Source organism: Chroicocephalus ridibundus, chromosome 1, assembly GCF_963924245.1.
Source record: "Chroicocephalus ridibundus chromosome 1, bChrRid1.1, whole genome shotgun sequence".
NCBI classification, from domain to species: domain Eukaryota; kingdom Metazoa; phylum Chordata; class Aves; order Charadriiformes; family Laridae; genus Chroicocephalus; species Chroicocephalus ridibundus.
The window spans coordinates 168655266-168667958 of record NC_086284.1 but is presented as its reverse complement, the minus strand read 5'-3'; the positions used below and the strand labels follow the sequence as shown (position 1 = coordinate 168667958).

At 36.9% G+C, this 12693-nt stretch overlaps 1 protein-coding gene across 8 annotated transcripts in view; it reads right to left on the bottom strand.

Moving 5' to 3' along the window:
• ANKS1B (ankyrin repeat and sterile alpha motif domain containing 1B) overlaps positions 1-12693 on the bottom strand; it is a 448571-nt gene that overhangs the window by 298809 nt on the left and 137069 nt on the right. The window lies entirely within an intron of this gene.

The following is a 12693-nucleotide window of genomic DNA, read 5'->3' as shown; positions in this document are numbered from 1 at the left end:
AAACTTTTTGGCAGCAAGCTACATACTGCCATCAGGACTAGCAGATGCAGAAAGGGAGACAGAAGCAGAGAAAATGGAAGTAAAAGAGTGTTTTTTATTTAACTTAAAATAGAACAGGAGGGGAAAATCTTTTTTTTTACAGAATGCAACACTGATTACCTTCACTAGGAATCAATGTTTTTGTATTTTTAATCATCTCTGATACTGAATAAAACAAATAAATCTGTTCATTACGTACAAAAATGGTTTATTTTAGCAATTGCTTAATATTTTCACAAATATTTTGATTTTAACAAAATTTAGCAAGCTATGCCAAGATTTCTGCTTTCCAAACGTACTAAAATTAGTAGAAAAGTGAGTTCTCAGTAGAACACAATTAAAGGTATTGAAACATTAAATACAATAACTTAAATTTTTCTCAAAATTACCACATTTAAGTTTTTACTTACTGGAGAAGTAAAGACAGTAGAAATAGGATAAGATTTTTTTATCCTAAAAGATAAAAAAAATTTAAAAAAAATGATCTGATTCAGGTAAATGCTGAAATAAAATTATTAGTATGCATATTCAGTTGATTTTGATATAAGCTAAATCATAGACAAATTTTCATGCAGCCAGTCACAAAAAAAACCCCAAACCTCTCCTAAACACTATCAGTTAGAAGGACCAGCAAAACTTTTTCAGTTTGTTTGGCAGTGGGTAGCTGGGTCTATTAGAACTGTAGAAAAGAGAGCAAGGTTACCAACTGCATTCTTATCAAAGCCAGTTGACTCTTCACTACAGTATTTGAAAAAGCACAGTAAGTGTGTGGCAGTAGATGATCCACACAGAGAAGAAACAATGGAAAACAGGGAGAGGGGAGCAGGTAGAGCTATGACCCAGAGGCCTCAGGATCTGCCTGTGAGCAGAGCCATCAAATCAACGTATAAATGCAGTGTATAGCAGGTTGTCAATCTTTCAACGAGTTATTTTCAACATATAATCCAAACTGATTTTCTTGGGGAAATGTATCATTTTTAGGATATTTTCACTAGAAATAATTCTTGGAGCAGGATAGAAGTCCTGGTATTTGCAAGAGAGACTAATGGGGGACAAAAGACAAAGACTGCAGAGCAGGTATCTCACAAAGCTGATCTTTTGATCATTTAGTTCATGGGTTCTGCTGGAGCTCAACCCTATTCTGACAGACCAGTGCAGGGATTGAGTTCGTATTTCTTAGTCTGACATGGAACTAGGATGCAGATAGGATGTGAAACATGGGCCCACCACTGAATAGCATTCTCACGTCCTGTAATACAGGTATAGTCAGTCACACTCATGTTACAGCCTGGTATTTAAGGTTCTCAACTTGATCCCTCACATCCCAGATAAAAGCCCTGATATAGGACATAGAAATAGGAGGGATTGCCCAAGTCATCAAAACTAATACCTAAATCGAAGGCAATCACACAATAATAACTGTGCTACAAGGCACCTGTAGACTAAAGATCTATTTACCATCTTCAGCAAGTCAAAAAAACCTCCCTAATTAACTGTATTAAACTTGCAACCTTTAATACAAAATATCCAAAAAACCTGAAAAACTACACAAGGAGCAGGAGAGATCAGGAGCATTGTTAATGTCATAACTTTCTGGAACAGCTGAGAATGTCTAGATGATCCTAGGATATGTATATTGCAGTGTCCAACGATTAATCATTCAGAGTCAAGCAGCTTTATCATCTGAAATTGAGAGACCAAATAGTGGAGAAATTCATCTTCCACAAAAGACAGCCAAGTTCCTTGTGATTCAAGACATACCTATATTGCCTTTCCACTGTTTCTGCAAACGAGTTTAGCTTTTTTTATAGTACTCTATTGCATTATAGACATAAGCCAAGCTAAGCACTAACTCTTGAGCACTGGATCAGACATAAGCCAAGTGAAGCACTAACTCTTGAGCACTGGATCTCCCAAGTTTTAGGACTCAGTTTTATCTTAATGCAGAATAGCACAATATGCAAAATCTTGAGTATAACAGAATAAAAAGTATGAAGTCAAGACAACTGGTTCCTCCCGACTTCTAACATGGAGTAAGATTCAACCCGAAAAGCTTTGTAGAAGATTCAATTTAAGGTTTGTAGAAAATTCACAGGTGCACCAGGAGACATATAATATTAACCAAATGCCTACTGAAGACTTCCATGCAGTGCTATACCCATTACACTATTCCTCTAGAACTTACCAGATGCACGTAAAATGTAAACAAATTAATGGTAAGATGAAGTTTTACTACTACCACTGATAGTAGCAATTTGACGGGTTTTATAGCAATATTATTCCTCATATATCTAGTAAATTATTGCCACTTATAAAAGGTACTATCACTTACATCTGCTCAATTATAGAACAATCTCAGCAGCATTTTGAAGTGTAGGATTACTTACTAGAATGGAATATGTTCTCTGTGGTCTATGTATATTTCATCCCTGTCTCAAAAGTACTTTCAAAGGATGGTGCAACTAATAGTAATTTAACAAAGAAAAACCCAAAGCCTGCTAAACAATATTTGCATATGGGCTTTAAAACGCAAAATACCTCGAAATAATTATGCTCCTTTGAATTATTGTCTTGATTTGAAAAAGGGGTTTTGTCTGACAGCATGCAGTCAAGTGTATAATGAGATCATTCTAGATGGTAATCACACCGGGATGCATGAAACTGAGTATTGGTCAGAATACATGCACTTTGATGAGCACTCATTTGCAAAAATTGCCCAAACCTCCTGTGAAAGCTCATTTTTTTCAACTGTACTTTGATGAATAATAATAAAAAAAAGTAATTAATCATCAGAAAATGTTTAGTGTATGTCAAGCAGCAGCCTTTTTCTCTCATTTTGCAGAGAAAATGTAAGCTAGTGCTTTGGAAAGTGGAATTAATTTAACAATATAAACATATTTACTGGAACATACTGGATGGGTGGAGATCTGCATGTATTTTGATAACGAACTGGTCACATGGCATCAGTAATTCCCATGTGCTTTAACTTCAGAAATGACAGAGTATTTTTAAGAATAACATTTCATTGTTAAGGATGTTATCAGAGATGTTATCCAGAGGAGCACATGATGGGGAGCAATTATCTTAATTATATACTAAAAACCTCTTAGAGGGATGGTAAGGTTGTAAAGGAAAGTACATTAGAGCTGTGATATGTAAGAATTGACGTGGCTTGTGCAACCTCAATTCAGCCTCCTGTGCATATGCCTCCTGAAGTCTTTAATTATGATTATAATGCTGTTCCTCCACAAGACCTCTGCTGCATCAAGGACATAAAGGAGTGGGGGAAATGGACAACGGAACAAACCAAATCATGGCACACCACTCTAAAAATGTGGCAGGAGAAATAATATTATAAAAGAATAGAGATGTGAAATATTTTCCCTAAATATCAAACAGAAACTCATATGAAAATATCCAAAGGGAATGTTAAGTGAGAGTTACTAAAGCTAGAAATTTTCAATTAACAGATCTATCTAATTTGTATCCCAGAGTTTAAAACGATCCAGCAAGAAGCTATCTCAACAACTGGTGCTGTTTCTTAATAGCACATGGAATATTGATAAGATTTGAGAAGACTAAAAGGAAGCTAATGGAGTAACCTTAGTAGTTATAGGCTTTCAGCCAGATCTCAGGAATAATGGAATAGCTGGTATGGGTCACCATTAATAATCAATGAAAGGGGCATAGGTCATGCAAATTAGCCTGGCTTCAGAGAAACTGGATCTTATTAGTTAACCTGGTTTTTAAATTAAACTATAAGTTTGTTTAATAGAAGTAAATAATTTGACATTCACTTTTAAAATACATTTGGGTTAATATTACATATGGATTATTAGTATTTATTAAAGTGTTTGCAACTGAGGTAATTTTAAAAAGTTAATAATGAATGGTTCCAGATGTATGCGCATGAGAAGTATCCACTGTATGTATCATTCACTTGCTCTTTGCAGACTACCCAAATGAAAAAAAACGTAACAGTTTTACCCGTCTTTATCCTAAAAATACCATTGGGAGTGGGAGGAGAACCAAAAAACCTGTATAAACTTTGTTTCTCTTAATGCTCTGTTAGGATTCTGAAAGGTCCCAGTTAAATGGGCAAGAATCACTCAAGAAAGTAAGACACTAGAAACAGCAATCGCTGAATGCTTCTACTGCCTGCTTCTCAGTTTGTGATACTGAAATTACCTTTTTGCTTTGCTGGATAAATTCTGCTTTTGGCAAAAGGCAAGAAGTGAAATGAAACAAAAAAGAAGGACTTTTTTTATTCCCAACACAGCAAAGAATCCATTTTTAACATAGTGCTTTCCAGTTAGAGTCTGCCACTCAAGTGATGGCAAAATTTGAGGATTTCAATTTTCTAGTTATTGTTTTATACAAGAATTTTACGATAACAGAAGTTTTTCAAAATACAGAATTGCTCTGTTGAAAATATAGAATAACTAAGGGAACTGCCGTGTTAGGGGAACCTATGCCTTTACCTCACATTGCCCAGGACTGCTTAGAGTGGTAGCAGAAAGTGGATGAACTATTATTAAAGTCTTTTATCATTCATCTTCTCTCATTTATCCATTTGTTCTGTTATTACATTTGTAAGTTGAGTTACACCCTAATGAAAACGGTGCTTATTTTGCACCACAGGAGTTAAATTTTATTCTTTATCTCCCTTTGTAACTTCTGTCAAAAAGGATAATTCCTACATCGTACAAGGAACTGAAACAATAAAGAGTGGATATATTTTCTTCTTTAAACATTAGATAGGGGATATATGCACTGTTGGTATAAATCTACTGACAGCAGGTTACAGCCATATCAAGAAAAAAAATGGAACAGGACCTGTATACAGAAAGTGTATATGGATCACCTGCATCTGTTTCTTAGGTGATACGAGAAAGCTGGCTTCTCTGAACTACATAGGAACGGACTTCACTGTAGAAAAAATTTTCAAGCTGTCTCATCCACCTTCTGACACCTACCCAAAGATAATTAAAATGGGTCATAGCTTTCACATGCTGTCAGAATGTGATTTTAGGGAGGTAGCTAACCAGGCAGAAACCAGACGCACACTGCACTGACCCATCTACTGCCACTTCCAACTATGTCATACTAAATTAAAAGGTATCCTCTCCTGATTTCAGACAAAATCAGAAAAAAAAGGGAAATATTCTCACAGACGTTACCTCATTTTTCATCTTATACTAGAAGACACACATTTTTCCTGATCTCATATCAGTACTTAATTGACTGATTTCTAATTTTAATAAAGAATCTTCTTTTGGAAGAAGATACACATGGTGAAAATCTAACCCAACCAAAATCAATGGCAAAACACGCCCTAACATCAGCGAGGTTAGGAATATATGCCAGCCCCTGAGCCTCAGAGCATTTGAAGACCTACTGGTCAAAATCAGTAGGCTGATAACACCTGTCAGCAAAAGAGTAATCAACATAGGACCAGAAACACAGGTGAACTGCGCTCCTCTAAGAGATATAGTACTAAAAAAGCTAATATAAAGCATCCTAATTGTACTCCAAGAACTATGATAATAACATCAGAAATACAGAAATGGGTATGAAAATGTCATTATGATAAAACAGAACTCCCAAGCTGCCTGTATTTTGGGGATTTGTGCTTAGAGAAAATAAAAAGAACTATGAAATGCCAGAAGATACTTGAAAAAAGAAAATAAATTATAAATTTATAATTCATACTATAGGAACAACTACATCAACAAACATTCTCCAGGCATAATTTTCAGAAATCTTTTCTTTTACAGTTTTGAAAGGTGCTCAAAACAAGTACTAGCTGTACTGAAGAAAAAACAACAAAATGCATGATAGAAGAGCTATTGTATATTTTATTCTCCCATCAGCACTCCCTTCACCTTTATTAAAATGCCACGTGAATTAAAAATTCCAAACTGCAAACATATGCTACTGCATTAGATAAAATTGCTTCTGATAAGAAGTGTGCACTCTATACTGTGGCAGTCGGAATGACAAATATGAAATGCGTCATCGCTGAAACTCAGTCAGAAGGTCAGTTTGGTTTCCTATACACTGTGTTCTGGCAAATACTTTTATTCTTGAAGCTCTGAATGTGATCTTTACATCTTTATAAATTAACCTGTTAAAACAAGTAAATTGAGAAATACTGTACCATAGTCAAATTCTCTCCATATGGCTCAGACACAGGTTAAAGGAAGGCAAGAAGAGAAGAGAAAAAGTATATCTAGGTCTTACAACTAAGGCTGGGCATTGTATTTCACTATAAGCTATTGACTGAAAAATACAACTGAAAATTGTTCGATAATTTTCAGTTTAGTTTTAAAGTAAATGTCACTAAAAAGCAGGTAAAGAAACAGCAAAACAAAAAAAATGTTTCCAGCTGTATTAAATATAACATTTAATTAAAAAAATATATCTGGTTTTTGGTTCAACCACTTCAGGTCTTCTTATAATCCTTATAACTTTATTCTCCTCTTCTTACACAGAAAAAGGGAAGGATGTTAGGGCACAGTATGTAGATAATATAATACAGATTTCTATAGAGGCCAATACCTTAAACAGATGCATACATACAGAAGTAAGACAAAATATCTTGAACATACTGTGATACAGAATACACACATTTGGAAGACCTATATGCAACACTTTACCACCCTTTGGAGTCCTCTAGCCACCATGGCAAGGCAGTACATATAGACATGCACAAGGGCAATAAGAGATTTTCAGAATCATTCAGGGGCTGCCCAGAATTGCTTCTTGAAGAGTTGCTGGAGAGCTCTGACTTAGCCAAAGAGAGTATGTCAGGGTTCCACTGTTTTGACTTCACTTGGCCATGAATACGCTGAGGTTGGAAATGAGAAGCTTCTTAATCACTGGCACAGGACTCAGTGGTTCTGAAACAGACTTCTATTCAGAGTAACAGGCACAAAATCCCAGCTGCTTTTAAGATATATCTTGAGACCTTTATTAAAGGAACAACACAAAGGCTAGAACCCGTTTTCTCCCTTTAAGAGGAGTATCCTCATCATGTCAGGGCACTGCGAGGCTTTTGCTCATTCTTCTTACGGCCTATGAATCTTTTTCTGTGCTAGAGGTAAAGGGGGATTAGATGGTATAAAACACCCTGAGAACTGGGAAACTTTACTTAATAATGGGAGCATTTCCCTAAGGCCAAAATTACTTTGAAGGGAAACCACTTACTGCCTAAGAAAGACTTCAGCTATTAGGTTGTTATGGAAACCCAAGCCTCTTTTGTCAGTTACCTACTCCACCAAACCGATGCATGGCTAATATTATGATACACACCTATGCTTTATGTTCCTTATTGACAAGCTCTGAGTGGCTCTTCACTTCTTACTCAACATACAGACAAATTATACTCTTTGGAGATACTGTCTCCTTGAGTGACAGATGGAAGAATAAGGGACATTAATTATGATTCATACATCACATCAGGCCCTGAGGCATTAATAAGTTCTAATGGCCCTGACCAGCCTTTTGAGGTTCTCCATCCACATCCCACTTCCTTGAGACACCGTTTCATCTGTCTGGGGCCTTTAGTTCCTCCTGAGCTATGCTGAAGGAGTGCCTGTCTCGTGCTTAAGCCTGTGCCCTGTGCATCCAGACCCCAACTCATGGGCTGACTTCCCAGCTTGACCTTGGACCTGGTCTTGTCATTATGACGCTTCCTGGCCATCACTGGACCTGATCCTGACCTGCATATTGACTTTCTAGCTTGACTTTAGATCTACCTCATCTGCACAAACTTGCATGATGATCTGGGCTCTTGGTGAACCTGGCCATGATCTCTAGGTCTGCCCTGCTCACAGGTGGTGAGATAGGGCCCTGACTAGTGAGGCCCTTGCCCTGTAAGCTGTTGTAGTCCCCTTCGCTCCTGACTCGCCAATTCCTGAAGGAGCAGCTGGCCCTTGCTGCTCCCTGACACATCAGGCCTGAGACTTAGTGTTTAGGAAACTCAGCACTCATAGCAGGTAGGGAATATCTCTAATCTTGAATATGCACCACAATACCAAACACTTCCATGGACAATCAGTTGCTTCAGGAACACTGCCTTCTAGACCTACTGTTATATATTGCAGTTACTCTGCTTGATAAGAGACTCCCTCCTTCATTATGTTCTTCTCTCTGCACAGCTAAGATGATCTTTCTCAATCGCTGAAAGTATTTAATCCTGAGGAATTAGACTGTAGGTCATGTGTTTAAGGGCACTATATCCTGCTATCTCTGGTTTAAAAGGCATGCTTAAATGAAATACAGCTCTACTAGCAGTCCTTCTGTTTGAAGCAATTTGGGTGAGTGGACTTCAGAAAGGTTAGTGCATGATCCTTCAGATCAATTACAGTTTCAAAATGAGGAAGCATGGGTGACTAAGGCTAGCCTCTTGAATTTCCACTCATCCAGGCAATTTTGTATATCTGGCAGTGTGATGGTTCCTTCTTGTGGCCACTTTGCACTGCTTTGCTTATAGCTAGAAAATAACTGCACAGAAGTGAAGGTATAAATACATTAAACAAGAAAAGATGCGTTTGTTACCGTAGTCTCAATCTGGAGAATTGAAACATCCAAATATTCATGATAGGTGCTGTGAAGATTTGTTACTAAAATCAATCAGAAACTAATGACCCGAAAAATAGCACTTTATTTACCAAGCCAAGTATTTAATGGTTCTGGAACCTATGTAGAAGATTCATATTTTAATTTTGATAAAAATGTTATCACAGCTAGGCTATTTTTCAAATTCAGGTTTCTAAAGAACTGTCTCCTTGATATCTGCATGAGACTGCTGACACAGTGTTATACAGTAGACATACGAATGCAAGCAGAGGTGAGCTGACACTCTGGCTACAAATTTTCAGGTTTATTTTCACTGTAAGGACAGGAGAGGGATGCCAGGCTGAGAAAGTAAAAAAACCCTAATGTTGCAGTAGATAGGCCACTTTGGGGACAGTTTGATATGTTGTAATAATTCCGTGACAAACATTTTCTGTTAGTTTCCCTGCTGTGATTACGAGGCTATAAGAAAAACGTATCATTAATTACAGATTTATTATCTTGCATGGCCCTCCTTACAAGTTACTGGCATTTGAGTGCAAACTGAGTAACTTTTCTGAATGACAAAAACATCATGACTGACAATAGCAAGATTTCTCCAAAGTACATTTATCTGGGTAGATGACCAGAACAGCTGCTAAGATATCTCTTCCTTTATGTTTCAACTCCTTGCCTTGTGTTTGCCTGCTACAGGCTAGTGGCAATACAACACATATCTAAGGACATTTTTATCCCCTTGACGAAAGCCGTATCTTAGATGTAAGTAGGTAGAGTAGTTGTACCAGAGCTATCTTTAAAATTGCTGCCTTGGGAATTGCTGACTGTGTGGTGGCTGAGAGCTCATCATAAGTGAAGCCCCTAAGTATTTACCTTATTTCTCAGCTGGATTTTGCAGCCCACACTGAGTTCCGCATTGCTACAGCTGAGCTGTTTCCAGAGTTGAAGATGGCTCACTAAGGTTTCCTTGACCTGCAGCCTCCGTAAAGTAACATAACTGGAAAAAATAGGTCCTTGAACAAGAACTCCCTTAACCAGGGATGATTTTCATGCAGTTTACAGACAGCAATGTCTCTTCCTGTTATTGAGATGCTGTATTAAAACCTTTATTAATCTACATGGAAAGATCAACTTTGCCAAAGAAGCATTATTTTTTTTCACCAAGATATTAATGAAAAACAGAATTTGAAAAAACCTCTATAATTCCTAACGATACTCAATGAGACCTAAAAATATTTTAAGTAGTAGTAGTGTTGATCATTCACTATTATTAAAAATTTAGCACATAGACTGCCACCTAGTCTCACTCCTAGGGAGTTCTGCAGTAGAAACTCTAGAGGCAGACTGAAAGACATAAGATCTCCTTATTGGTCATGCACATACACTTAACAACAATGAAAAAAATGTATTTATTAACATTTCTTCTGTAATGTAGCTCAGATTTCATTCAATATTTCTGATAAATAAAAGTGTATGACATTATGAGGTGCAATGATGGAGTATGTATGGTACAAAATGCCCAAGCTACCAAGGATGCAATTTGTCTGTAAGGATCTTCAACAGCCCAGGCCCAAATGCAGCATGGTGCTGCATCTAAATTTCTGCTACCAGTATTCTAGACACTAGATAACGGACCAAAACCACACTAACTTCATAAAGATACTTGACAATGCCTATTTTAGCATTAGAATTATCCAGTGCCTTGAGCTTTAGCCATTTATTAAAACTTTACACCTTTTCCAACATGATTTGCTGCTATAGGTCACAAAATTTAATTATATCCTTAAGATCAAATAGGGCAATACTAATGTGTGTCTTATGAACGAATAAAATCTTATGGTTATTTTTCAAGGTTAAATATGTCATGTGATTTCTTTTTTTAACGGAAGGGCAGTCTAAAAATTAAAATGACTAGTAGAAATGTCTAGTTGAAGGAATGAGGATACTGTTCTGGAATAGCCCAACAGAAAGATTAGGAAGATTGATTCATGAATCGATTCATTTATGAAATTAATTTTATGAGATTGATTTATGAAATTTTAAGTCCAAATTTATATTTTACTCAGCAGAAAATTTGTCTCCAAGAGTGCAATATTTCAGAAAATTCCTATCAAGTATTAGCTGTTAGTTTAACAGCAGAGATACTGAGACAGAAATGGTAACACTCTGCCAACCTTGTCCTATCAATCTACTGCAGAAACAAAGAACAGCTTAACTTGAACTCAAGCACACACGCAGTCTTTTTTACTTAGATCAGTCCTAATTAGAAGCTACTGTTTTAACTGCCAGCATGAACGAGTAATGTAACTGTTTTTCCTATATAAACCTAATTTCCAACAAACAGACATAAAACTCACACAGCATCGGATTTCAGAAGTGGAAGTAAAAAACTTTATGACTGCTTTTATTTTCTTTCTGTTCAGTTTTTCTCCCTATATCTAACAATCCTTTACCATTTGGTGCATGGAGTTCTCATCCTTTGCTATTCCCTACCAGCTCAAGAATAAGATTCGGGAAATTAAAAATAGTATGGAGAACTACAGAGCAGTCTGTTTTTTCCCCAGTAGATCAGAGAATGATGTCTGACGAGGTGACCATTCCCAACCTGTTAGTTTACTGGCAGGGCAGATAATAGCTACATGCAGCTCTAAAGCTTGAAAGGCCAGCCAGAATGACCTTTCCTCCCAATATAGGAAAGGAGAATTTTCAATCACTGAGTGCATTCAGTCTCACTTCTACTGCCAAGAGGTAGTAATGCCCCAGACAGTGGGGAGAGCTGATCAGAGTGTCCTACCACCTAGGGAAAGGAGACTGACAGATGCAATTTTATGTTCAAAGTGCTGCCTCATGCTCTGAAATGAACTCTACACATGACATAGTACAGAAATTTGAAACACTATTCCCGAAGTCAGCATGCCTCAGTGATACAAAAACAGGGAAATTGAGGAAAAAAGGCATGCAAATTAGATATTTGTTTTAAATGAATTATCTCTGTAATCATACATAACTTATTCAAGTAATAAATCTGTATGAACTGAAGTGACAGGCTGACATTCACATACAATAGTGTTAAGTACCTTATAACTGGGAGTGATAACGCTTGATTTCATTTGGGCCATTTGTAGTATAACAGCCAACGTGATTACAGATACAGCTTACAACAGCTACATTTATAGCTAAAAATAAAAATCACATTTTGGAATCTGCTTATCCATACAGCCAAATGTTCTTCCCAATAAAATGCCAAGGAAAAGATCATAGCGGTATATGGAAAACTAAGACAGAAGGAATTACAGTACATTTCTCTTGTCAACTCCTTGACCTTGTTAGGTCTTATAAAGATGATGGGTGGCCTCATGAATTTCCTACAGTTTCTTTGGTTCTTCTCTGGGTCTCTGATACACACCATATTGAACTATACACAAAACTTATTTCCAGATGAAGACCTAAAAATGTCCTTTTTAGTATCTGGTTTTCACGCTGATCTTAATGGACTTACTATGCCTAAGAAAAAAGCCTATGATCAGCAGACAGCACTCTTCCAAAGCCTGGTATTTTAAGTAGAAAAAGTCTACCCTTTTCTTTTTTTAATACTAATTACAATGAAAAGCTTCTTAGTCGAGGCCCATTACTACGGACGCAGATAACGAACTCTCTCAGCCAATTTATGAGTTAGTGTTATGGCAGTCTTCCCATTGCAATAAGTATGTTTATGGTAATTAATCAAGTAGAAGTCTGAAAAACAAGGATAATTTGGCATTTTCTTCCTTTACTGAACGACAACCCGTAATATTGTCCTGCACAGTCTGCTAATTTTTTAGATTATCAGAGCCAAAAAAACATCAACAAAGTAAACCACCTGTTACACAAGTAGTCGTGCTGATGTTTGAGTCAGACTCTGTTCCGTTCTGTGCAACTATGCTATAAAGATGCTGTCCTATTTTGTGCCACCTCTTAGATCACTGTTCATAATGCAGGTTCCCTTAAGCCTTCTTTAGTCCAAACTTTACGGAGAAGTAGGAATTATGATCCACTCCACCTCATCTTGCAGACTCGAAAGGTGTCTCTTGCTATCTG